The sequence below is a fragment of the Pezoporus wallicus genome, unplaced genomic scaffold, assembly GCF_028554395.1.
Source record: "Pezoporus wallicus isolate ANWC-B61680 ecotype Strahan unplaced genomic scaffold, APGP_CSIRO_Pwel_v1 contig_3568, whole genome shotgun sequence".
Taxonomy (NCBI): Eukaryota; Metazoa; Chordata; class Aves; order Psittaciformes; family Psittacidae; genus Pezoporus; species Pezoporus wallicus.
In genome coordinates, this window is record NW_026637826.1 from 1,830,087 (window position 1) to 1,850,088 (window position 20,002).

General features: G+C 46.5%; 1 protein-coding gene across 1 annotated transcript in view; it reads left to right on the forward strand.

Moving 5' to 3' along the window:
- The first annotated feature begins 2,540 nt into the window (after nt 1-2,540).
- Nucleotides 2,541-20,002, forward strand: part of SFMBT1 (Scm like with four mbt domains 1) — a 73,070-nt gene continuing 55,608 nt past the window's right edge. Inside the window, exon 1 of the mRNA XM_057407742.1 lies at nt 2,541-2,649. The gene's annotated coding sequence lies outside the window, so the exon portion shown is untranslated. The remainder of the gene's footprint in view (nt 2,650-20,002) is intronic.

Sequence of the window (20,002 nt, forward strand, 5' to 3'; positions counted from 1 at the left end):
ATATTTAAAGAGAAGATTAAAAACACAGCAGAAAGACTGAGAGATGATCTAACTGCTATTCATAGGGACATTTTAGGTAAATATCAGTGAGGTAAAATTAGTTTGAAGGATAGTAATGATAAGGAACAAATGGCTATAAATTAGACTGGAAGTTAGAAATTTCCTGGTTTCACAAGTGGGGATGCTTGGGGAGCCTTGAGGACAGAAGCAATGCACTGAGGGCACAGTGAAGTAATCCAGATTGTCTTCCAGTCTTCAACTGGTGTTAAGCATCTCATGCATTGCCATTCTTGCAGAGGGGATATAAAGAGATGTAATCCCCGCGGGATGATGTGTCTGTGCGTGGTGTGTGAGCCCCGTGTCTAGAGACATTCACTGACACAGAAGAATGTCCAGAAAGGAAGATTCAACCTCCTCTAAAACATCACGAGTGACACAAAGCTAATGTATCATGAGGCTGGCCACTTGAGCGTCTTGTAAATAGCTACCCTGCTGTGACTGACAACTACTATGACACAGAAGTGAGCGTGCAGTGGCAAACGGGACCTTTCAGGTGTTGCAGTGCAGATCGTGTTGGGTTTTCTACACTGTCTTCCCACGCTGTAGGTACTAAAAGCTAATTTCCAGGCTCACCCGAAAGTTTATGGAAGAGCTGGTTTCTTGCTTTTGCCGGTGTGAGGGCTCTGCCATACCCGAGTTTTGGTGTTTCCTCCTGTCGCACACGGGTTTGGGGTTTTGCAGGACGGGAACCCAGTTTTAGCAGCTCGTGCTGCGGGAAGGGGCGGTTGCCGTCACTCACGGGGAGTGCGGGGACGTTCCTGGGGACCCACGGCGGGGAGACGCGTGGCCGGGGCGGCAGGGGGTGGCACTGGGCGACCCGGCCGATGCTTGCCGGGGTTCGGTGGCGGCTGCAGAGCCGGTTGGCTCAAGAGTCGCTTGCACCCGCATCGCCGTGGCGAGACCCCCCTCTAGCGGATGGCCCGGGCCTCGCCGCGCCCCGGCGGGAGGGCAGCGGGCGGGCCGGGAAGCGGAACAGCGGCGAGAAGCCCTCCGGCGCCGGCGGGACCGTCCTCGGACAGTGCCGCGGCGAGTGCCGAGCGGCAGGGCGGGTCGGAGCCCGGGCGCGGCGCCGCTGCCCCGGGGCAGCCGGGCGTGCTGCGCTCCCGCCCGAGCGCAGGGGGAAACGACTCTGCTTTTTAACTTCAGGCCAGCGGGAAACGGAGGTTTCTCGTCTGCTCGCAGAGCAAAAACCCCGCTGTGAGGGTGCGCGGTGTGCACATCCCGCGTGGTTTCGCGCTGTATCGCTCGGGAGTCATCCGGTCCCCGAGTATCTCTCGGTGCCACCACGCACGGAGAGCGCAACGTGTGTCATTTGCCGCCGGACGCGTAATTAGCAAGTTCCCGGTTACATCGTTTCTTCCCGCCGCTGTTCCGGCACCGAGAGCTCTGTCCATTTCTTGGTACTTCGCTACTTCGGAGACAATGGTTTCGGCTCTCTCCGATCCGCTCTTCCCCACCGAACACTTCTTTCCAGTTACAAGCAACTAGTGTCCGCCGCAACGCTGGGGCACGTAGGCAGCGGTAACCCTGCCGCGGATGTTCAGACTGCCGTGAGCCTGCCCCACTGCGAGCTGCCTGGCACGCGTCCTTCCCGGCGGAGACCGGCCGCAGCGCTCCCCCCGCCGTCTCGGCCCTCCGCCGCCACGGCGGGGGGATGCGCTCCCGGGAAGCGCAAGGGCTTTCCGCGCTCAGGTCCCGCCGTCCCGCGCCGCCGTTCGCCACCGCCTCGGTGCGCACCGCCTGCGCGGGCCGCGGGCCGCCGCCTTCCCACTCCTTCGCCGCCGTAGTTCGGGCAGGAGGAGCGCGGTGTTGCACAACCCGCTTCCTTTTTCTTTCGCTTCGCTACGCCGCGGGCAGCCTCGGCGAGTGTGCGGGGCGCCGGTCCCCACCCTGGGCGGGGGAAAACGGGACACGGGACCGGTGCCGCCCGCCTGACCCCTGCAAACTGCGGCGCCGGCGCGGCCCGACTGCCTGCGCGGCCCCGTGGGGAGGGCAGTGGTTGCGCACAAGGGGCACCACCGCGCCCCGACCGCGGATATCGCCGGAGGGGAGGGGGGGGAAAGAGGATGACTTCTCTCGGGGGGACGAGGACGGGACCGCGGTCCCCGCAGGAAGCACCGGCCGCCTGCCGGGCTGTGCCCCTGCCCGCGGCGACGGAGCGAAGGCGCCCGGGCAGGGCGGGGACGCCCTCCCCGCCCCGCCTCGGCCAGCCCCGGCAGAGTCGCGGCGGCGGCGCGTCCCGTTACCGGCGACCGAGGCTACGGTTGCCCCCGGCGCGGCGGGAGCAGGTGTCTGGGGGCAGGAGCCCGGGGCAGCGCGGCGGGGCGGGGCCGGCGGCGGGCCCTGCGGGGCCGGGAGGGCGGCCCGGGCGGGCGGCCGCGGACTCGTCGCGCCCGCGCCAGGAGGGAGCCGGAGCGCCCGAAAAGCCGTGAGGGGAGGGGAGGGCGGAGGGGCGGGAGGGGGGGGAGGCAGGCGGGCGGCGGGCGCATGCGCTCTGGCGGGCCGTGCCATATTGGAATGAGGCAGTGAGCGGAGCGCCGGGGAGCCCGAGCCCCGGTAGCGGCGCAGGGCTGGAAAAACTCCCCGCAGGTGAGGCGGGCGGCGGAGCCGGCTGTGCGCGGCCGGAGCGGCCCCGGGCGCAGCTGTTGGGCGCGTTTTGCCGGCGGGGCGCGGGGCCCGGAGGGTTTTTCCGGGCTCCCGAAGTTTGGATGCGGGGAAAAAAAGGCGGCGAGGGAAGAGGAGGAGGAGGAGGAGGAGGAGGGGGGAAGAGGCAGGCGGAGCGCGGCGGGGAGGCGGCGGCCGCGCGGGGGGAGCGCGCGATCTCCCGCGCGGCGGAGTGATGCGCGGGGCTGGCCGGCCGCCGCCGCGCAACTGCCCGCGCGCAACTCGGCGCGCGCCCGCTAGGGGCCCGCGGTGCCTCGGCCCTCGGCGTCCCGCGGCGCGCTCGGGCCGAAGTTGCCCTCCCGGTCGGGTACGCGCCCGCGGGGGGGTCGGGGGGGGGTGCGCCCGGCGGGGCACGCGCCCGGCCCCCGCGGGAACTTTGTGCGCGCCGCGCCCCCGCCCCGGCGCGGCCGGTCTTTGGCCACGGCCACGGGGGAGGGAGGGGGGGGGGGGAGCCCACCGAGCGCCGCTCGTTCGCCCCCCTCCCCCTCAAAATGGCGGTGGAAGGGGACCTTTAAACCCCGCTCCGCTCCGCACCCCCGTCGGGCGCGGCCGTGCTCTGCTCCGCTTGGCGCGCCGCGCGTCCCGCCCGGGGCAGCGGCTGGCGTCGCTCCCCGTCAAGTGGCCCGTCAGCGGGCGGCTCTTCGCCTCCCGTTCTGGGTGGGTGGGTGGGTGTCGGAGAGAGGGGGGAGAGGGGCGGGATCCGCCTCCGCGGCCGCGCCGCCGGTTCTCCCGCAGCGACGCCGCCCGCGCTGCGGGGCCTGCGCTGCCGCGGGGCCGGGCATTGTGTGCGCGCCGCGTCCGCCGCCGCTCCGCACCCCGGGCGGCTCCGCGCCCTCCGCCGCTCCGGAGAACGAAAGCCTTTGTCTCTCGGGGAGTCGGTCTGCGCTGCCCGCCGTTTCTGCACCTGAAGTCGTAAATCCGCTGCTGGTGCCACGGCCGGGGCGGCCGCCGAGGTGCCGGGGATGCCCCGGGACGCCAACTTCTGGCTGGAGAGGAATCGGCGCCGGGGCAGCGGCTGCGGGAGGGCTCCTGCCTGTACAGCGCCGGCTGGAAACGGGGGGGGCCGGAATGCCCGCATGGGAAGGACTGTGCAAGTTTTCCGTCTGTGGCTTCTGCAAACTTGTTACCAGGGCTCCCCCCCCCCCCCCCCCCCCCCCAGTGGAAATAATGAAAGGAGAGGGAAAACAGCGGGCAGTTAATTGTGCATTTTTAACTCCCTTCACTGTTGCAGTTCCACAAGGCCCTTGTTTCTTCAGAAACAGGCTGGTGATGCCTGTTTTGCAGTCACATGTGTGCTTTAGCAGAACAATTATATCTACTTCAGAGAAACTTGTTGCCCATTATGAGATGATTTTACAAGGTAACCTTTATGTCTGACAGTTTTACCTGCTCCGACAGCCAAATTCCAATGGGAGAGGTTTTACAGCAAAAGAAAAGGCCTACCTTGCTGTTTCTCTGCTGTCCCTTCCTTCACAGGAGCTGGCTGCTGTCAGTAGCCCAAGAGGTTACCATAGCAAATACTTCATAAGGCAGAGTGTAAGGTGTACCTTGCAAAAGTAATGCTGGAGAAGAAGTGACCTGTCTTGTGACTTTAGAAATACCATTGTTTTGCAACTAACTGAAGGCTTATGATGTAAATGGGTCAGAAACATGATTTGTAAGAGAAAAACATAATGTAAGAGATGAAGTTGTTAGTGGGAAATGGTCATGTTCTTACTGGAGTGGGGGCTATAAGTTGTAGCGTCTACAGCACCTGGCAGGATGGATTCCTCATCTAAGGTCTGATTGCTGTTTCAAAATAGCCAGCTTTTGGGGCAGAGTACCTCAGTGTCAAGATGAAAATACATCAGTTAACTGAAAGCAGAGATTTCCTCTGTGGTAGGTACTACTGACATGGGATTTACAGTTGAGAAAAGAGTAAAAAGGCATCTATGTATCTAAAAGATCATCTCTAGGGAGAAGACTTAGTGGGCTTCCTGCCTTCAGTTCAGCCATTTCCTCTTTTACTTTTGATTTGTGAATTGTTGCTGTGATTGAAGGATGAGAATGAAACAGTTCTTCACAGAACCTCTGTTAGTAGAAAAGCAGGAAGATGCTTCTGGACAAGACAGACAACAAAGTAAAACTGATAGATCTCACCCCACCTTTGTTTAAGACTCTAGACTTGGTGTGGAGGTGTGTGGAGAATGACTTTGCTCCCTTCTGGTGGATTTCTCTTCTGGGCAGTTACACTGGGAGACTGAAGCATCCTGTCATGGGAAAGCTGGAGTGTGCCTTCTCCACAAGGGACAGCACTGCAAGATAGAGAGCTGAGAAACTGTGACCCATTGTAGCCATTATCGATCCGTATGGGTTTTCCTTTGCAGTTATTTTCCCCCTCTGTATTAATTTGCTGGTATTGAATTCTCTTATCTGATTCTTAAACCTGGCAAATCCCCTAAGCAGTTGCTGTGTGGAAAAGAAAGGCGGGTTGAGTGTACAGTGACATGTAAATGACTGACGGAGTTTGTGTGGTGTAGTCTTTATATTCTTTCACTGTCTCATGGACAAGATGTTAAAGAGTATTGCAAAAGTATGTTTGTGGTAGTAGGTTGTGGTCACATGTTACAGGGTGGTTTTGTTGTTTCATGGCAGAGCAGTGACAACTCTAGACCCTGCCCTATCTTGTCATGCTCACTTTTTGAATCCACTCCATTTGTTGTCAGAAATCACTCTAACATAATTATTGTGCTTCCAGTTGTGAAGTTTGGCCGTGGCATGATGCTTCTGTGATCAATACAGTCAGTTTGCTTTGGCTTGACTTAAGTAATTGTCCTACAAGTGATGCACTTTAGACACACAGCAACTTAATTACGTGAGCATATTGACAGTGACTCAGGTTAAATTCACTAAAGTGGCCTTTACGTGCAGGAGAAATAGAAACCTAGGAGGTGTTTAGTAAGGGGCATTTTGGGGAGAGAGCTTTGGATACCTAAAACCAGCCATTGTTCCTATATTAACATGGTTGCAGTGTTACAGAACAGTCATATTTGGTTTCTTGACCTTTTAAATGTGCGTTTCTATATCTTGTAGGTTGTGTAGGCTGTGGAAGTTAGAAATGTTTCCTGGAACCATAAGGTCTTTCTTTTCTGCTGTCCATCTGACTCATCGTGCTTGATGATGAGCAGATTGTATGCGTCGTCTTTGTGTTGGTAGCTTTGAGCATCACTGCTGCTGCTGGCAGTGGACTTGACTTTGTGCCCGTTTCCTCCTGCTCTTGGGAAATGGCGATCAGTTTTTAGGTCATAGGTTTAAACCTGAGTGGGTGTTGCTTAAAGCTTTTGGTTGGTTTTTATTTTGCCTTCTCTCAAGATTACTTTCTTACTTAAAAGGGGGTGGGAGTTGATGTTTTGTTTTGTTTTGATTCAGATGCTTGCTGAAATTGTCCTGAAGGCACGTGTTGTGTTAGCATGCAAGATCCTGAAAGGGAGATTTAGCAGATTGCGTGGTCCAAGTTCAGCAAAAGGTGAAAATGAGAGTTAATGTTAATTATATATTAATATCTTATTATTTTAAAATAATGTCATCAGTGTAGTGGTATTTTTATGTAATTATGGTTTTTTTTCTAACTTTAATCAGCAATTCTTTCCACTGCTCAGTTTTTTTTATATTGATAAAGCCTATGAAAGAAGCATCAAGGTGTTGCTTATTGCTCATTTGATTTTAAAATGGTTTGGCTCTAAGGGTACAGATTATTATTATTATTATTATTTCTTATGCTCCTGTCATATGGGTGAGACTATTTTTTTAGTGTTCTTAGCAAAAGCTAGGCTGTAGAACTGAAGCATTACAGGGTGAATTCCACTCTGCATTCTTAATAGGGCATCTCTTAGGGGAATCACTTGTTTGAGTATCTTAAGTGTTCCCCTATGAGGAAGGAGGCTGTGAGCTTTGGCTGGAAGAAGATATTCTGCATATTAGTTGGGACTCTCCAGGTAACTCTCCATGTCTCTGGGAAATTAGTGTGTTAATGCAAAGCTGCAGAGTAGTTACAGAGTCCTAAATGAATGCCTTAAAAATGCTTTGAAGGCAGAAAGCAGTACGTCTTAGGAGTAGCTTTCTGCTTTGCTTTAGTGGTGTTGGATTATCACCCGCAAACACCATGGAGGAGCGTTTTGCTGGGAACTTTGCAGACAAACAAGGCTTGGGAGCCACAGGACTGCTTCCGAGGTCTCTTTTTCCCTCTGTCTCCACCTCCTCTTTTTCCTGTCTTACGTCTTCTGTATTCTCTGTGATGCCTGCATCAGTTCTATTTTCGGTAGAGACAGTGATGTTTTACATTTCTTTTCCTTGTGAAAATAAGTGTCCTGGTACAATACTTGTAGGATCATAATATCATTGAGCCCTCTGCCCCTCTCACGTTTTGTTGGCTGGGTTTGAGGAAGAAGCATGAGAGGATAGGCAGAGAAGTGTACATGTGGACATTTCAAATTAATCAGATGAGCCTTGTTTCCTAAGGAAACCAGATAAACAATAACAAAACCCAAAACAAGAGGACTTCTTGAGGGTTTGTAGTGGAATAACCGTCTCTTCTGTAGATAGCTGACTCTAATCCTAGGATTTCTGCTCTTTCAAGCTATCTTTTTTAATAAGACAGGGCAGTCTTAAATGACACTAGCTTTTTGTTGCATATGTTACTTCCTGCACGCAATGCTCATATATTGAGTTTTTCCTTCGCTTCAGGTGGGTGGGAGCCATGCATGGTTTGTGTTGGCTTTTTTCCCCCGTTTGGATTTGGCAGGTGGGCTTATGGCAGATGCTTGCGTACAGTTCAGGTGAGTTGCTAGTTACAGGGGGTTCAGGTTATGTGGACATGTAAATTGTGATTATTGTACCTAGAGTTTTCAATTGTACCTTGGTTTTCAAGGTCATTGTTATATTGCTGTGGCACTTCATTTACACTGGTTTATTTGCTGTTACACTTGAGGACACTCTTGTTCACTACAGAAATTATCTCTTTTTTTCCAAGAGATGAGTTGGGAAAGAGATTAGTGGAACTTGATGTTATCTAAAAATGATGTGGCTATTAAACCAGCTTTGAGATTCTGAGAGTACTGATGAGAGAGAGAAGAGATGCATCTTGGAGTTTTTTTCTCTCTCTAAGAATAAACTACGTAGTGAGTGACCTCCTCTCCCATTTTAGCTGATTGAAGTCGAGGGCTCTCAGCATGTATCAAGAGGTGCTCTGTCTTGCAGAATTGGGTCATTGGTTGAAAGTAATGGTGGTGGAGAGGAACCCCGCAAGGTTTTGTTGTTTGTAAGGATGTAAGGGACTGGAATAGAGGTACTGAAGTAGGTATCAAGTGGATAGGAGAAGATGAACTCCATCTTGATGTATTTAGAGGCTATAGTCTCTATTTCTTCTGGGGATGTGAGAAAGCCATAAATAGGACCTTCAGATTTGTCATTGTTTCCAGAAGAAACCAGTGGAGTCAGGAAGTGAGGGCACTTCCCCTGTGAAGCTGGGTGCACATTTATTGCTTATGGCTTTTTGTAAGTTCTGTGGGTGTCTTGCCTTTCCTTGCTGGAATAAGCAGTGCCTTGGCGTTTCTTACCTCTTTGTTAGTCTGTTGACCTGTAAAAAGATAAATAAATGCAAGATTTTCTTTTTTATCTGTATATTTGTGTTTTCTTTCTGTAGCTTGACAGCAGTAGGAATACCTGGCTACGCATGCTCTTTGCTCTGTGCATGGGGAGCGATGGCCTCTGGTTTAAGAAAAGAAAGCTATTTGTCTTGAAATCATAGAGCATAAAAAGTGTTTTAAATCTAGGACTGTGGAACTCCTTTATACTGTAAAGCCTTGTCTGAAGCTAGGGGGAGAATTCTGTAAGGATCTTTCTCTCTTGTCAAAGCATCTTCTCTTGACAGGAGCTCACCTCTTGTCAAAGCCCTTCTCTTGAAAGTTGGCCTCAGTGCCCATGCACTTTGCTCCAGGAGTGTGGATGTGGTGCTGGAAAAGCTGTGGTATTTCTAAGCAGTACCGAGAAATGCTATTGAAGCCTTATAGGTGTATGTATTGCATACACAGGCTTTCTCTTTCATATATTAGTATTAATTTTTTCTTATGTCAGGTTCCAAATATGCCCCCATTCATGTGTTAAGGACTGAATTGTTCGAGTGGTGTTTTAATATAAATGACAAGATGTGGACAATGAAATTCTTCAAGAAATACCTGGGTAGGAAATGCCTGTCAGACAGGCAGGGTGAAGCCTCGGGATGCATCCCTGCCATTGGGCCAGGAGAACTCACATAATGCACATCCTAAAAGAGAAATTATTGAAGGTGGCAGTGGTTCCTTTCAGGATTAACTCTGCCTATTGCCCTTTAAAGTGTTACCATGAGGGTTAAACTAATGGCCCTAAGAAATAATGAAAGCGCAGGTTCAGTCAGAAGTGTTACATCTATAGCACTAATTGGCCAATTGAACCAAGCTAATCAACTCCTTTTAAATGAATGTGACCATGGGCACGGGCATATGAAAATCTTCCCCTTTTTCAGGGAAGTTTTTTCTCATTTATGTGCAAAACAAGACTTCATCAAGTCAGCAGCGAGGCTTTTTAGTACATTGGCCAAGAACAAAAGTCTGCTTTTTAAGGTTATTATGTTTTAAGTTGTTTGCTAGACTTTAAAAATAGATTTGGGGGAGAGGGGAGGAACTGTATTTTGAATTCCCATTGCTGTTGTGGCCCGATCTTTCTTTTGAACTCACTCTCTAGCAAACGTAAGCATTTATTTTGTCACTCCTCTTAATGAAAACTAGTGTATTTCAGGATGTGGCTTGGCTAAGTACGTGCATACAGAGCTCACTGTGATTATAAGCCAGTTGTAGGTAATTCTAGCCTGGCTGCAAGTGTAGAGGGAGTGTGTTCAACAGCTGGTTTGTTTGGGTTTGATTTTTCAGCCAGTTCATCTTATGTAAGAAAGGGATGATGTCTGGAAACTGAAAACTCAGAGAAGATTGCCTTGGTACAAAAATAAGATAACATAGCAGCTGGAAGGACCAGGTGACAAGAGAAAAACCCTCCGTTCTTAATTGTAGTTAATGTTTGTTGGTTTAACTTTATGTGCTCATTAAATTGAAAACCAAAATATTGTTTTCTTTATATCTCCTTTCTCTGTGCTTTTAAAGTAAGAATATTACTTAGGTAAGTAAAATGCAAGTGTAGGTTTTGTTTCTAATTGGAGTCCAATTTCCATCTAAAAGCAGCTTGACATAAATTATAATTCTAATGATTATCCAGTAAGAAATACAGAAATTTTTATAGTAAAACTGAGGTTTTTATTTAAATAATCAGGTTCAATCTTCTGCATTTATACATTAATACTTTGTCTGCAAGCAGTAGTTGAATCTGACTGGGAACTATTTTAAGGCTATTGAGAAATTGCAGAATTACATGGTTTAATACTCTTTCATTTAAGGCAATTGATATAAACGTTTTTTGATTATGCTGTTACGTAGATAACGACATCAGAATATGCTTTGTCTGTCTGGATCATGCTTACATGCAACTTGATTGATGGATAATACGATAAAGCGGTATTACAACTGCCTATCAACTAGCAGAGGCACCTTTACAGAAACATAGCAGCATTGATGTTTCTAAAGAGCTATCTTTTCACAAAGCTGGGTTACGTGGTTACAGTGGTCAGGCTGGGAGAGTCTCTGAAGCAAGCAGTGTGTTTTGGATTTCAGGGACTAGCAGTGTATGGTTTCTTTATTATGTGCCCAAAAGGGAGAAATCTGTCTTACCACAATGCGAAAACCTGATTTCTGACAAACAGCGTGGCAAAATGTACTTCAGGGTATAAAATGAACCCTTCTCAGGTTCTGCCTTAGCAGTGGAATTTGGAAGAAAATTACCAGTGTGATAGTCACTGGAAGTGGCTGCGAAGTTTCTTCTCTGCATTGCTGGGGAAGAGCAGTGGCAAGTCTAGCTTATGCTGTGATGAGCATAAACGTTGCCATGTGTCAGACCAGGAGGACACCTGGTCCTGGGTCTCACCGCAGTTGGAATGAGGATAAGAAACAGTGAAGCAGAGTGTGGTCCTTCTCGCAGTCGGTGACACAGCTGCACGGGCTGCACAGGAACTGGTGATCTGACCTGGTCTCTGTCAGTTTGTCTAATCCTTTCTGAATCCACAACTTCCTGTGCTTATGAGTCTGCAGCTTAATTATGTGCAACATGAAAAGTCTTCAGTTTGTGTTTTCTGGTTCTCGTGCTGGGAGAAATAGTGAATAACCTTTCCTTACTCCTCTTTTTCATAGCAGTTCTGATTTTGTGTATTCCTGTTGTACTATTCCATAGTTGCACAGTTCAGCTCAAAGAAAGAACCAGTTTTATTGTACAGAAGATGCTGAAGCCTGTCCACAGCTTGTGTGTGTGCATAGTGCTGGGCTGGGCAGGACTGCTCCTTCTGGCCGTGGGTATTTCTTAAGTTCCCTGGAAAACTGAATTACACATCTGCCTCTTGAATCGAAGTGTTTCAGGCCTCTGATCTTTGATACCTTTTTTGTGCAGGTTCTAGTCTGGCCATGGCTGTTTGACGCTGGCAGTACATGGTGTCTCAGGGTGCTCTGGGTTTCTAGAAGTGTAGCAGTGTTTTCTCTTCTTTTCTCCATTCCTTGGGGCTCTTAACGAGTAGGGATTGATGCTCCAAGAGAATTAAACACAACAGTTTCAAAATCCTGAGTTGCAGTAGCTGATTTAGACCTCATTGTATAGGTGAGGTTGTTTCTTTCTCTGTGTCTTACTGTACTCCCTTTAATTTCATCTTCTGTTATCCTTCTGCAGTTCTTGGCAAACATAATTTATTTTTCATCTCTCAAAACTTCACACTTTTCTGTGTTTGTGTGCTTCTCTTGAAAGGCAGGACTCAGTGCAGACTCAGTAGTCCTCCTTGTAGTGTAAAAAGTTACTTTTTATTTCAGTGATTACTCCTTGTCTTCAGATTCAGCTTCTGAAATACAAGATGATCTTCTAGAAAATGCTCCAAAATGATTCGAGTCTCTCTGGACAATACTAGATCCTGGAAATTGGTACCCTGTCTGTCAACATGAGGCTTGCAAGATGTTCGCTTTCCTTAGCTTGTGTTGAAGACACTGATGGGGATTTAATGGTGGTCAGAGCTTCCCACAGTTGAAACCTAATGGATTTTCATCTTCCTGTTTCAAGCAGGCATTTCTGTGCTGAGCTCCCAGGCAGAGGGCAGGGGAGCCAGAGTGCTGGGACCTCTGAGGAGATGTGCATGAGGGGCTGGCCTCGGGGTTTGTGTGGCCACAGCTGCTGTTATTGTTGGCTTTGGACATTCATGCAGGTATTTTGCAGGGCAGAGGTAGAAGGAATTAAATTAGATAAAACTAACTTGCATCCTTACAGCAACAGTAATAATGAAAAAGTATTTCCATATGCAGAAGACGCTCAAACTGGCACTTCTTAGCACTACAGTACACAATTCCTGTTTAAGAAAGTTTTCATTGCAATGGTAGGGGATGTATAAACCAGAAATGCTGATACCACTTCTTATGTGTTCTTGTTAGTTTTTGGGCACCCTTCTGGCTGAGGTGACTGTTAAACTTGGTTTTGCCGTTAATGCCCAGGTTTTATCATCTCCTCAGTAAAACTCTTAATTTGTGTTATTTGATGACTTAATTTCATTAAATGATGCTTTGTTAGGTGAAGTTACCTTTGAGTGCAGCACGTGGTATGGAACTTAGCATTTTCAACATATAAATAATCTTATTGTGAACTTGCCAGGTGGTGAGGTTTGTAAAATGCTGTTAATTCAGCTGTGCATTGCTGGCTTCCACACAGCCACCAAACCTGCATGCTGTGGTGGGAATAGATCACGCATTACTCCAGTTTGGTAAACGACAAATGAAACATCCCTAGTGTAGGTAGAAGAGAGCAGATGAGTCTCCCTGTGCAGTGCTTTGTAGAGTTCCCTGTATCTGACACCTGTGTGATGTGCGCAGGAGAACGTGGATATTGCATTTAATCTGTATTATGTGGGAATATACCACAATCCAGGGTGGGTTTGTATTCTGTGTGAATTACTCCTGTATAAGGCAGTAAATATGATGGAGATTGTTGCATCGAGAAGCCAGAGAAGTGATTTCCTTTTGCTGCTAATGAGTGTTTTTCTCTCAGCCCTTTTGGAAAATCCATTCATTATTTCTCTGTACCTCAGCAGCTTTTGTTCATTTTGTGGCTATTTACTTCTGGGTGTGCCTAACCCTGGTATAGAAGAACAAGCTTTTAATCTTGTGTGTTTAGAAGACCATTTCTGTAACCGTAAGGGCTGACAAAGTACCTTACAAGATGCTGCAGAGGTGTTGACCTCAGCTTTGGAAAGCTTTTAGGGAGCATTTTTTTCTGGGCCAGTTCTTCACTCAATTCATGCACTCGTTTTGCATAGGGATCCATTTTTTTACATTCTTGTTACTCCTAGAAGTGATCATGGCAATGCTTGTCTGTGCAGTTTCTGGTTGCAGCTGAGGGCAGCACTTAAGTGTGAGCTAGTATAAATTACATCCGATGCTGCACTTCCCGGCCAATGTTTTGCTAGCAACTCTCTATCTGTAGGGAGCAAATCAAAACAGACCTGGGCTGTCAGCAGGGACGTCTCTTAAACACAACCAGGCAAATGGTTTTCTTTTCCATTTAATCAAGAGTATGTTTTAAATTGAATCTCACGGCGGAAGCACATGATTATAATACATACAGGTATTTCTGGTGGGTTTAGCTGTTAAGAACTTCTGTGGGCCTACAGTTAGATGCAAAGTACTGACCAGGGGAAGAAAATCCAGGAGACTTCATAGAAGAACTTTTTAAGGCAGTGTTTTCAGGACAAGGGTATCCTTTGATTTTTTTGAAGCACTGTTTTTATTGCATTCTGCTGTAAAGTTAAAATTCTGATTTTAAAATTTCTGGTTAAGAATTCCTGATCTCAACTATTGATTCAAAAAGTTGAGGTGGAACTTAAATAGAAGAGTATTAGCTCTCTTTCCTATTTATATGTTAGGAACAGAAATAAGGTTGCATGTGCCGATGCCTGAAAAAATACGCACTGAACTTTGCAGGGATGGGGCTGCAAAAATAATTCAATAAGAAAGAAATATGAATTGAAAAATACATTTTGTGACAGTGTAAATATCCCAGTGTTGTCAGGATCAAGCTTGGAAATAGCATTCCTAAAAATAGCGGAATCTTTTCCAGTTGCACTCTGTCTTTGAGCCCTTAGGCTCAAGTCTTGATTTTCCCTTTGTATGAACAGAAGTGCAAAAAAAGATATCTCAAAATGAGAACAGATTTTCCTGTAATTTTACCACTCCTGATGTCGGGGTAATAAGAACATCATCACTTACTGTGAGCTCTTCACTAAAACCCTTTGCTGTCACTCTTCTTAGGCCTTTAGGCCTGTTAATGTTCTTGTGATTTGAGATTAGTGTCGTTAAACGCTGTTGTCTTCTTTTCTTTATTCTTCTTTTTTAAGCTTTCAGTACTTTTTTGGGGGGACTGGGAAGGAAGCATGTCAGTTAATGAGTGGTAGCAAAGGCAAGGCCATATTTTTGTGGTGTTGCCTGGAGAGAGAGTCCCATGATTTAGCACAACTCATAATACTGTAATTCCGTTTAGAAGGAAAAGATACGGGGCTCTCTCTGTGTTTTGTCATCGCTGTTTGTACATGCAAAGAGTGGTAGAGTCTTAGTAATGACTCAGATGGAGCTTTAGCAAGGTCAGACAGCGTTTCCCTGGGTAATACAGAAACGGTTCACGAGCTAGAGTGAAAATAGGGGCTGTTTGGCTCCCTGTCAGAAGGTTTGAAGGTCGTGGTTGGTTGAAGAGACTCCAGGATCAAATGTGTGGACTTTTGAAGATTATTTATGTTGATGCCTGAAGTCTCACAGAATTAATCAATTCAGCAAGACCAGTACTGGCTTTATACCCAGCCCAGTGTGTATGTTTTTCTCAGTTTTCAGGGCTTTAAAACGGCCCATTTAAAGCCTTGTTTCTCTGAAATGTTTTCTCAGCCTCTTACAAAACTTACGTGCTTCACAGGAAAGGCTCCAGTGCCACTTTAACACCTGCAGTGTATTAAGTAATGCAGTCTGTAAGGTGAGAAGTGACTGTATTTCTGTGCTTTTAGCCTCTTATTATTGTTGCTTGGACATAATGTTAAGAGATGCGCTGGCAGTGGAACTGAAATAGCGGCCAAGTTCTGCACTGTAAGTGATGATAGTAGGAAAAGGATTTTCTTTTCACATAAGAGAAGTTAAGAGTCAGGGCATCAGACACTCAGGAGAGTGTATTAGTGGCACAATGGCAGCATACTGAAGCCAGCTTGTCTTTGTGAGATATGCTGGATCCCACAGGTAGAATGAAGAGCATGTTATGATACCCAAATCTGTAATTTCAAATAGACTGTAAATAAGTGTGTCCTGTAAATATCTGCTGGCTGAATAGGATTTTTCTAAGCCCTTGTGATGGATTTCTGGGATCATTTCAGGTACAAAGGGAAACAATTTTTTTGTTATCATTGTAATGTCCCTCCTTTAGATATGCATTTATTTCCATTAAAAACATATTTGCTCATCTAAGCTGGAAGCCTTTTAAAACAAAATGCAGATGAAGTCTTGGAAAGCAGTGGGAGACCTCAGGACTCTGCAGTGAAAGGACTGAACTCTGCCATCCACAGCCTCTTATGAATAAAGTTAGCCTTCTGAAGATAAAAGAAAATTCAATTACAAAGCAAGGAGGAGGGTGAAGGGGTGTAATTAAAACACATAATCCTAAACCAACATGAACAGTGCTTTTTCATGTTACACTCATAGCAGCCTGCTTTGTGTGTGTGGTTGTTGTTGCTTAAGATTATTGATTTAGTTTCCTAGGGGAAACACTGTTCGAGAGGATGCGAGAAGGACGACGTCTGTTGGTGTAAGTGGCAGCGTGATTTCACGCGAGCCTTGTACTTGTGGGCAGCTTGGTGGAGAGTTTTCCTTTACAGCTTGCTCAGCTGCCTTTAAAAAAAGAAAACCAAAACAAAGGCAGAAGGTAAAGTGCTGCTTTTGTTTTTATTCCTCATGCTGGCGGCAGCTGTCCTGTCAGAGAGGGAGTGCTTCAGACAGCAGGAGCAACCAGTGGCAGCACGGGGATGGCTTGTTCTCTCCTGTTACTTCTACACCAAGGGTTGCTTCCCAGCATTTCGTAGCTTGGACCCTGGTTCTCAAAGTGCTTGGAGTCAGATGCCATTGAAGTGACCAGTGTTGCTACCTAAAACATTGATAGGATATATGGCCTGAGGTCCACATCTGGGAACTTGAAATATCTCTGAAGAGTTTATGGATAAATGCTAATGCTGTGTTGTAGTAAATCCACGTCTGCTCTTTGTCACTGCTTCTCTGCTAATTAGCTGCTTAGTCTTATGCGAACGGCAGGACTTGGGTGGGAGCACCCATCTCCTTGGTAGTGCAGCACTCCCTGGCTGGAGCTAGCAGCAGTTCACTATCAGGACTGGGTTTTATGATAAAAGTACTCTGATTCCAGCTATTGGGGTGAAGTTGCATGTACACAGACTGACCTGCTCCCCGTAGATCTGTGTCGGAAATGAGCGCCTGTAGGCGTACGAGAATAATTGAAGTTGACAGGCTGTCCCTCTTTCAGACCTTGCTCCTTCAGGAACTGCGGCTGCTTTGATTTCACAAACATGGGTGATGTCTGGTTTGGTGGGGAGGAAGGAAAGGTGGGAGAGCTGGCAAAAGAAAAATGAAGGTGGCTGTAGAGATCAGGATTGAAAGTGAACTTCACACTCAGGAGGCATCAGAATGTCTTTTGAGTGCTCTTCTGTTATGTTCTTAATATCATTGAAAACCCCATCTCATTCCCGGTAGTCTGGAGTTAAGAATTACAATTTCCTTGGGTTATTTAATACTTTAGGCTGGTAGCTTGATAAAATACTATTTTTAAAAGCATTATTTTATGAGTTAATTTTGTGGAAAAAAAACGTTCTGTGAAGGAAATACTCTGAATTATTGTAAAGAAAGAGATTGGGAGCACCAGTGTCTGATAGTAGCTGATGTGCATATCTCATTCTCTGCTCAGATACTGTGTGCAAGTTTATAGAAGAATTGCTGCTTATATTGGGTGAACTGAGTGTTAAAAAAAAAACAACCCAAAGGCAATGCAAGTTTTGTAGTGATTTTTTTTTGTCAAAACCCATTCTTCCCTTGTTTAATCTTTTCCCGAGTATACCTGATGCTCTGTTTGTCTGCTTTTGTAAAAATAGCTTGTGCTGTCAGTTTAGTTCCTTTGATAAAACTAATAATTAAAAAAATATGCAATTAGAAACTAAAAGCAGCTCTGCTTTTCAGCTGGAGAAAGCAGGTCTGTAATCACACAGCTCACATGAACCTGCTCCTGGAACTGAATTGCAGCCGGCGCATTTGCATTTTGCATCTATAAAAAAGGCACAGTCATTTCTGAAAAGGTAACTGAAAAGCCTGTTTCTGCAGGAGATGAGCACGCTTGGTTTCTCCTGGTCTCGTAGGAAATACAAGTGGAGGCACCTAAACACATTAATAGTATCTTTCTTGTATTGCAATACTTGTGTGTGACTCAGATCCTTCCCTCAGGACGTGTTTCGACGCAGCTCACGTCAAAGTCCCAGGCTTCAGTTTAAAACGGGCATTTCCCAAACGTGTCTCTTGTGTTGGAAGTTTCACAGTAGCTTTTAGCTGACTTTAAGTGACTGTGGTCCTTTGGGAAACTTCATCTGCGATGGGTTAGTTAAATAACTGTTGGCAGTGTGATGGTGTTCCTGGGGAACGGGGTTGGAGTCTGGGGAAGGTCTTTGTGGTGGCTAAACCAGCTTTTGGGAGGGACTGACTAATGGTGGAACTGCAGTACAAATATTTGGGTCTTGAAGGCTTTAAGAGTGACTTGATGCAAGGGCAACCACAGCAAGGGGAAGGTAGAGACTTCTAAAAATAAAATATAGAAGAAGCTTTCCTTGATTTTCTAGCAGGTCTCGTGTAATGCTGAATGGCGGAAATGTTTCTGGATCATTATAGTAGCTCGGGATGTTGCTGTAGTGTACTACCAAGTTGTACAAACAAATTCTAGATGTTTCTGACATTTCCTCATACAAAACAGTGCAAGGCTCAACAGTTTTCAAATGCTGTGGGTGCTGAAGAAGTGTTGAGAATGACCTACAGAACCGGTTAATCCCACGGAAGAAATTTGCCATTTTTTACCATTGCCACTTTTTATAAGAGTTAGGTATTTTTATAAAAAGCCCTAAGGCACCAACACTCCATCTTACCTTCCGTGCATGTTTCTGTCTTCCCACTTCTGACAGCGGGTTGTTAGCTCTGAAGCCTAATTGTTGTTGCCACTACAATTCTGGGGATACACTTCTGCCAACACTTGCTTTCAGCAGTTGTTTTGTTTTGTTAATCATTAGTGCATGAATGTGTTCGCAGGCTGCAAGTGTACGTTTGAGATGGTTCCCTTAATTGACTTGGTCATAAATATCTCTGCCAACAGGCTGAATTATTTCATACACTACTAATGTGAAGTTACACTACAAGCAAGCACTATAATCTCACTCGATAGATAAAATTTAACATTGGAAGGCCAAGCCTTTGCTGGTTTACCTCTTTATCCCCTGTCCCTTGCAAAATGACAAAGCCTGTGCAGACTTTATAGAAATAAAAATCTGAAAGCATTTGTCCTGTTATGAAAATAACACAAAGTTTGCAGTAGCATTAGTTCAGAATTAGAGCAGAGCTGCAATGGGCCTTCTGGGGTTTTGTGGGTTGCCTATCAGGTTTTAAAAGCTGAAATGGAATATTGTGTTAGAGCAGAAACAATATCATACCTATGCAAATACAAAAACTCCTTAAAAATTGTATGGAGTGACACGAGGAAAACTAGTTAATGTTTGCTTGTTCATGCTGTCAGGATGCTTTTGGGCAAAAGGTGAGTGTTACAGTGAATATAGTGACTGGTGGAAGATTTTGTATCTTGGTCATAGGAGGAGGAAGGAAGAGCATGAAGGACCCCGGCCGTATCTCTGCTTGTCAGGGTTGTGCTGAGGAGTCTTGTGTTCCCGAAATAACCAGGGTATGCCAGAGTGAGAAGACCTGGAGTGGAGCGGCCGTGGTTTAATGTGCACGTAATGCACGAAATCTTAATGATTCATTTTCATTAGCTGCCAGCTCTTTGTTGCTTGAAGACTTTCCGTAACAGTATTTTCCTTGAGGGGACAAAAAAAAAGAAAATCAAGAAAGAAAATTCTTGTTACTGGCTGTTGCAGCTTTTCAGTCCTTGGTACGTGTATGTAATTACAGTGAACATACTTGCTTCTTGTAGTTAAAGCAGAAAGCAGCATGTAGTTTTTATTCATGCCTGTTAAGCCTGGTTTCTGACCAATATGCAGAATGGAAGGAGCACACACGGGCTGTTGTTCCTGCCTCGTGGTACCTGTGTAACTTCATATTAAGCCATTCTACAGACATTACATCAGCGGGTTTCAGCCTTCAGCTGGAGCCACTGTCACGGTGGCAGCCTGGAGCTTCTTCACATGCAATGATTTCTCTATCAAAACTCGTTTAGTAACAGGTTTCCTCTTACACCTTATCTCACCCTTGCTTACAGTGCGGTTCCGCTACAACAGCAGGGGTATTGTTAACCTGCATCAAGTGTACATGCAAGACGCGCTGATCACACTGTGGAACGGTTCCTAGGTGAGCTTGAGTGTCTTGCAAATCCCTTGAGCCATCCAGCTTTCCCAACATGAATGTCTCAGATGGCCTTTTTGGCTGCTTGACCATGACTAATTATTACTGTGCAGAAACTTGTATGCTGTGCAAAATTTCTGTCTTCCTTTTACTTGGTTACAGATTCTCCCTAACCATGAGGTTTCCTGTTCTTGTGATGGTGTCTCGTTCTCCTCCTAAACTTATAGAATTTATTCCTCTGATGTCATTATATAGATACAAAAAGCTGAGAGATATTTCACTGAGCAGGTGAAAAGCTCGATATTAGATCTTGTTTAACCTGATAACTAAGGCAAAGCTGCTGATAAGCAGGTTTTAATAATTTGATAAAATGTTTTAAGGTTTATTACTTAATGCATTTGAATAACTGAGATGGCAGTCAGAACTTGCTGTTGAAGTAAGTGTTCCCTGGAGGTCACGTAGGAAAATTGGGTAGAAATTTTGAATAAGGAAGGTGTGAT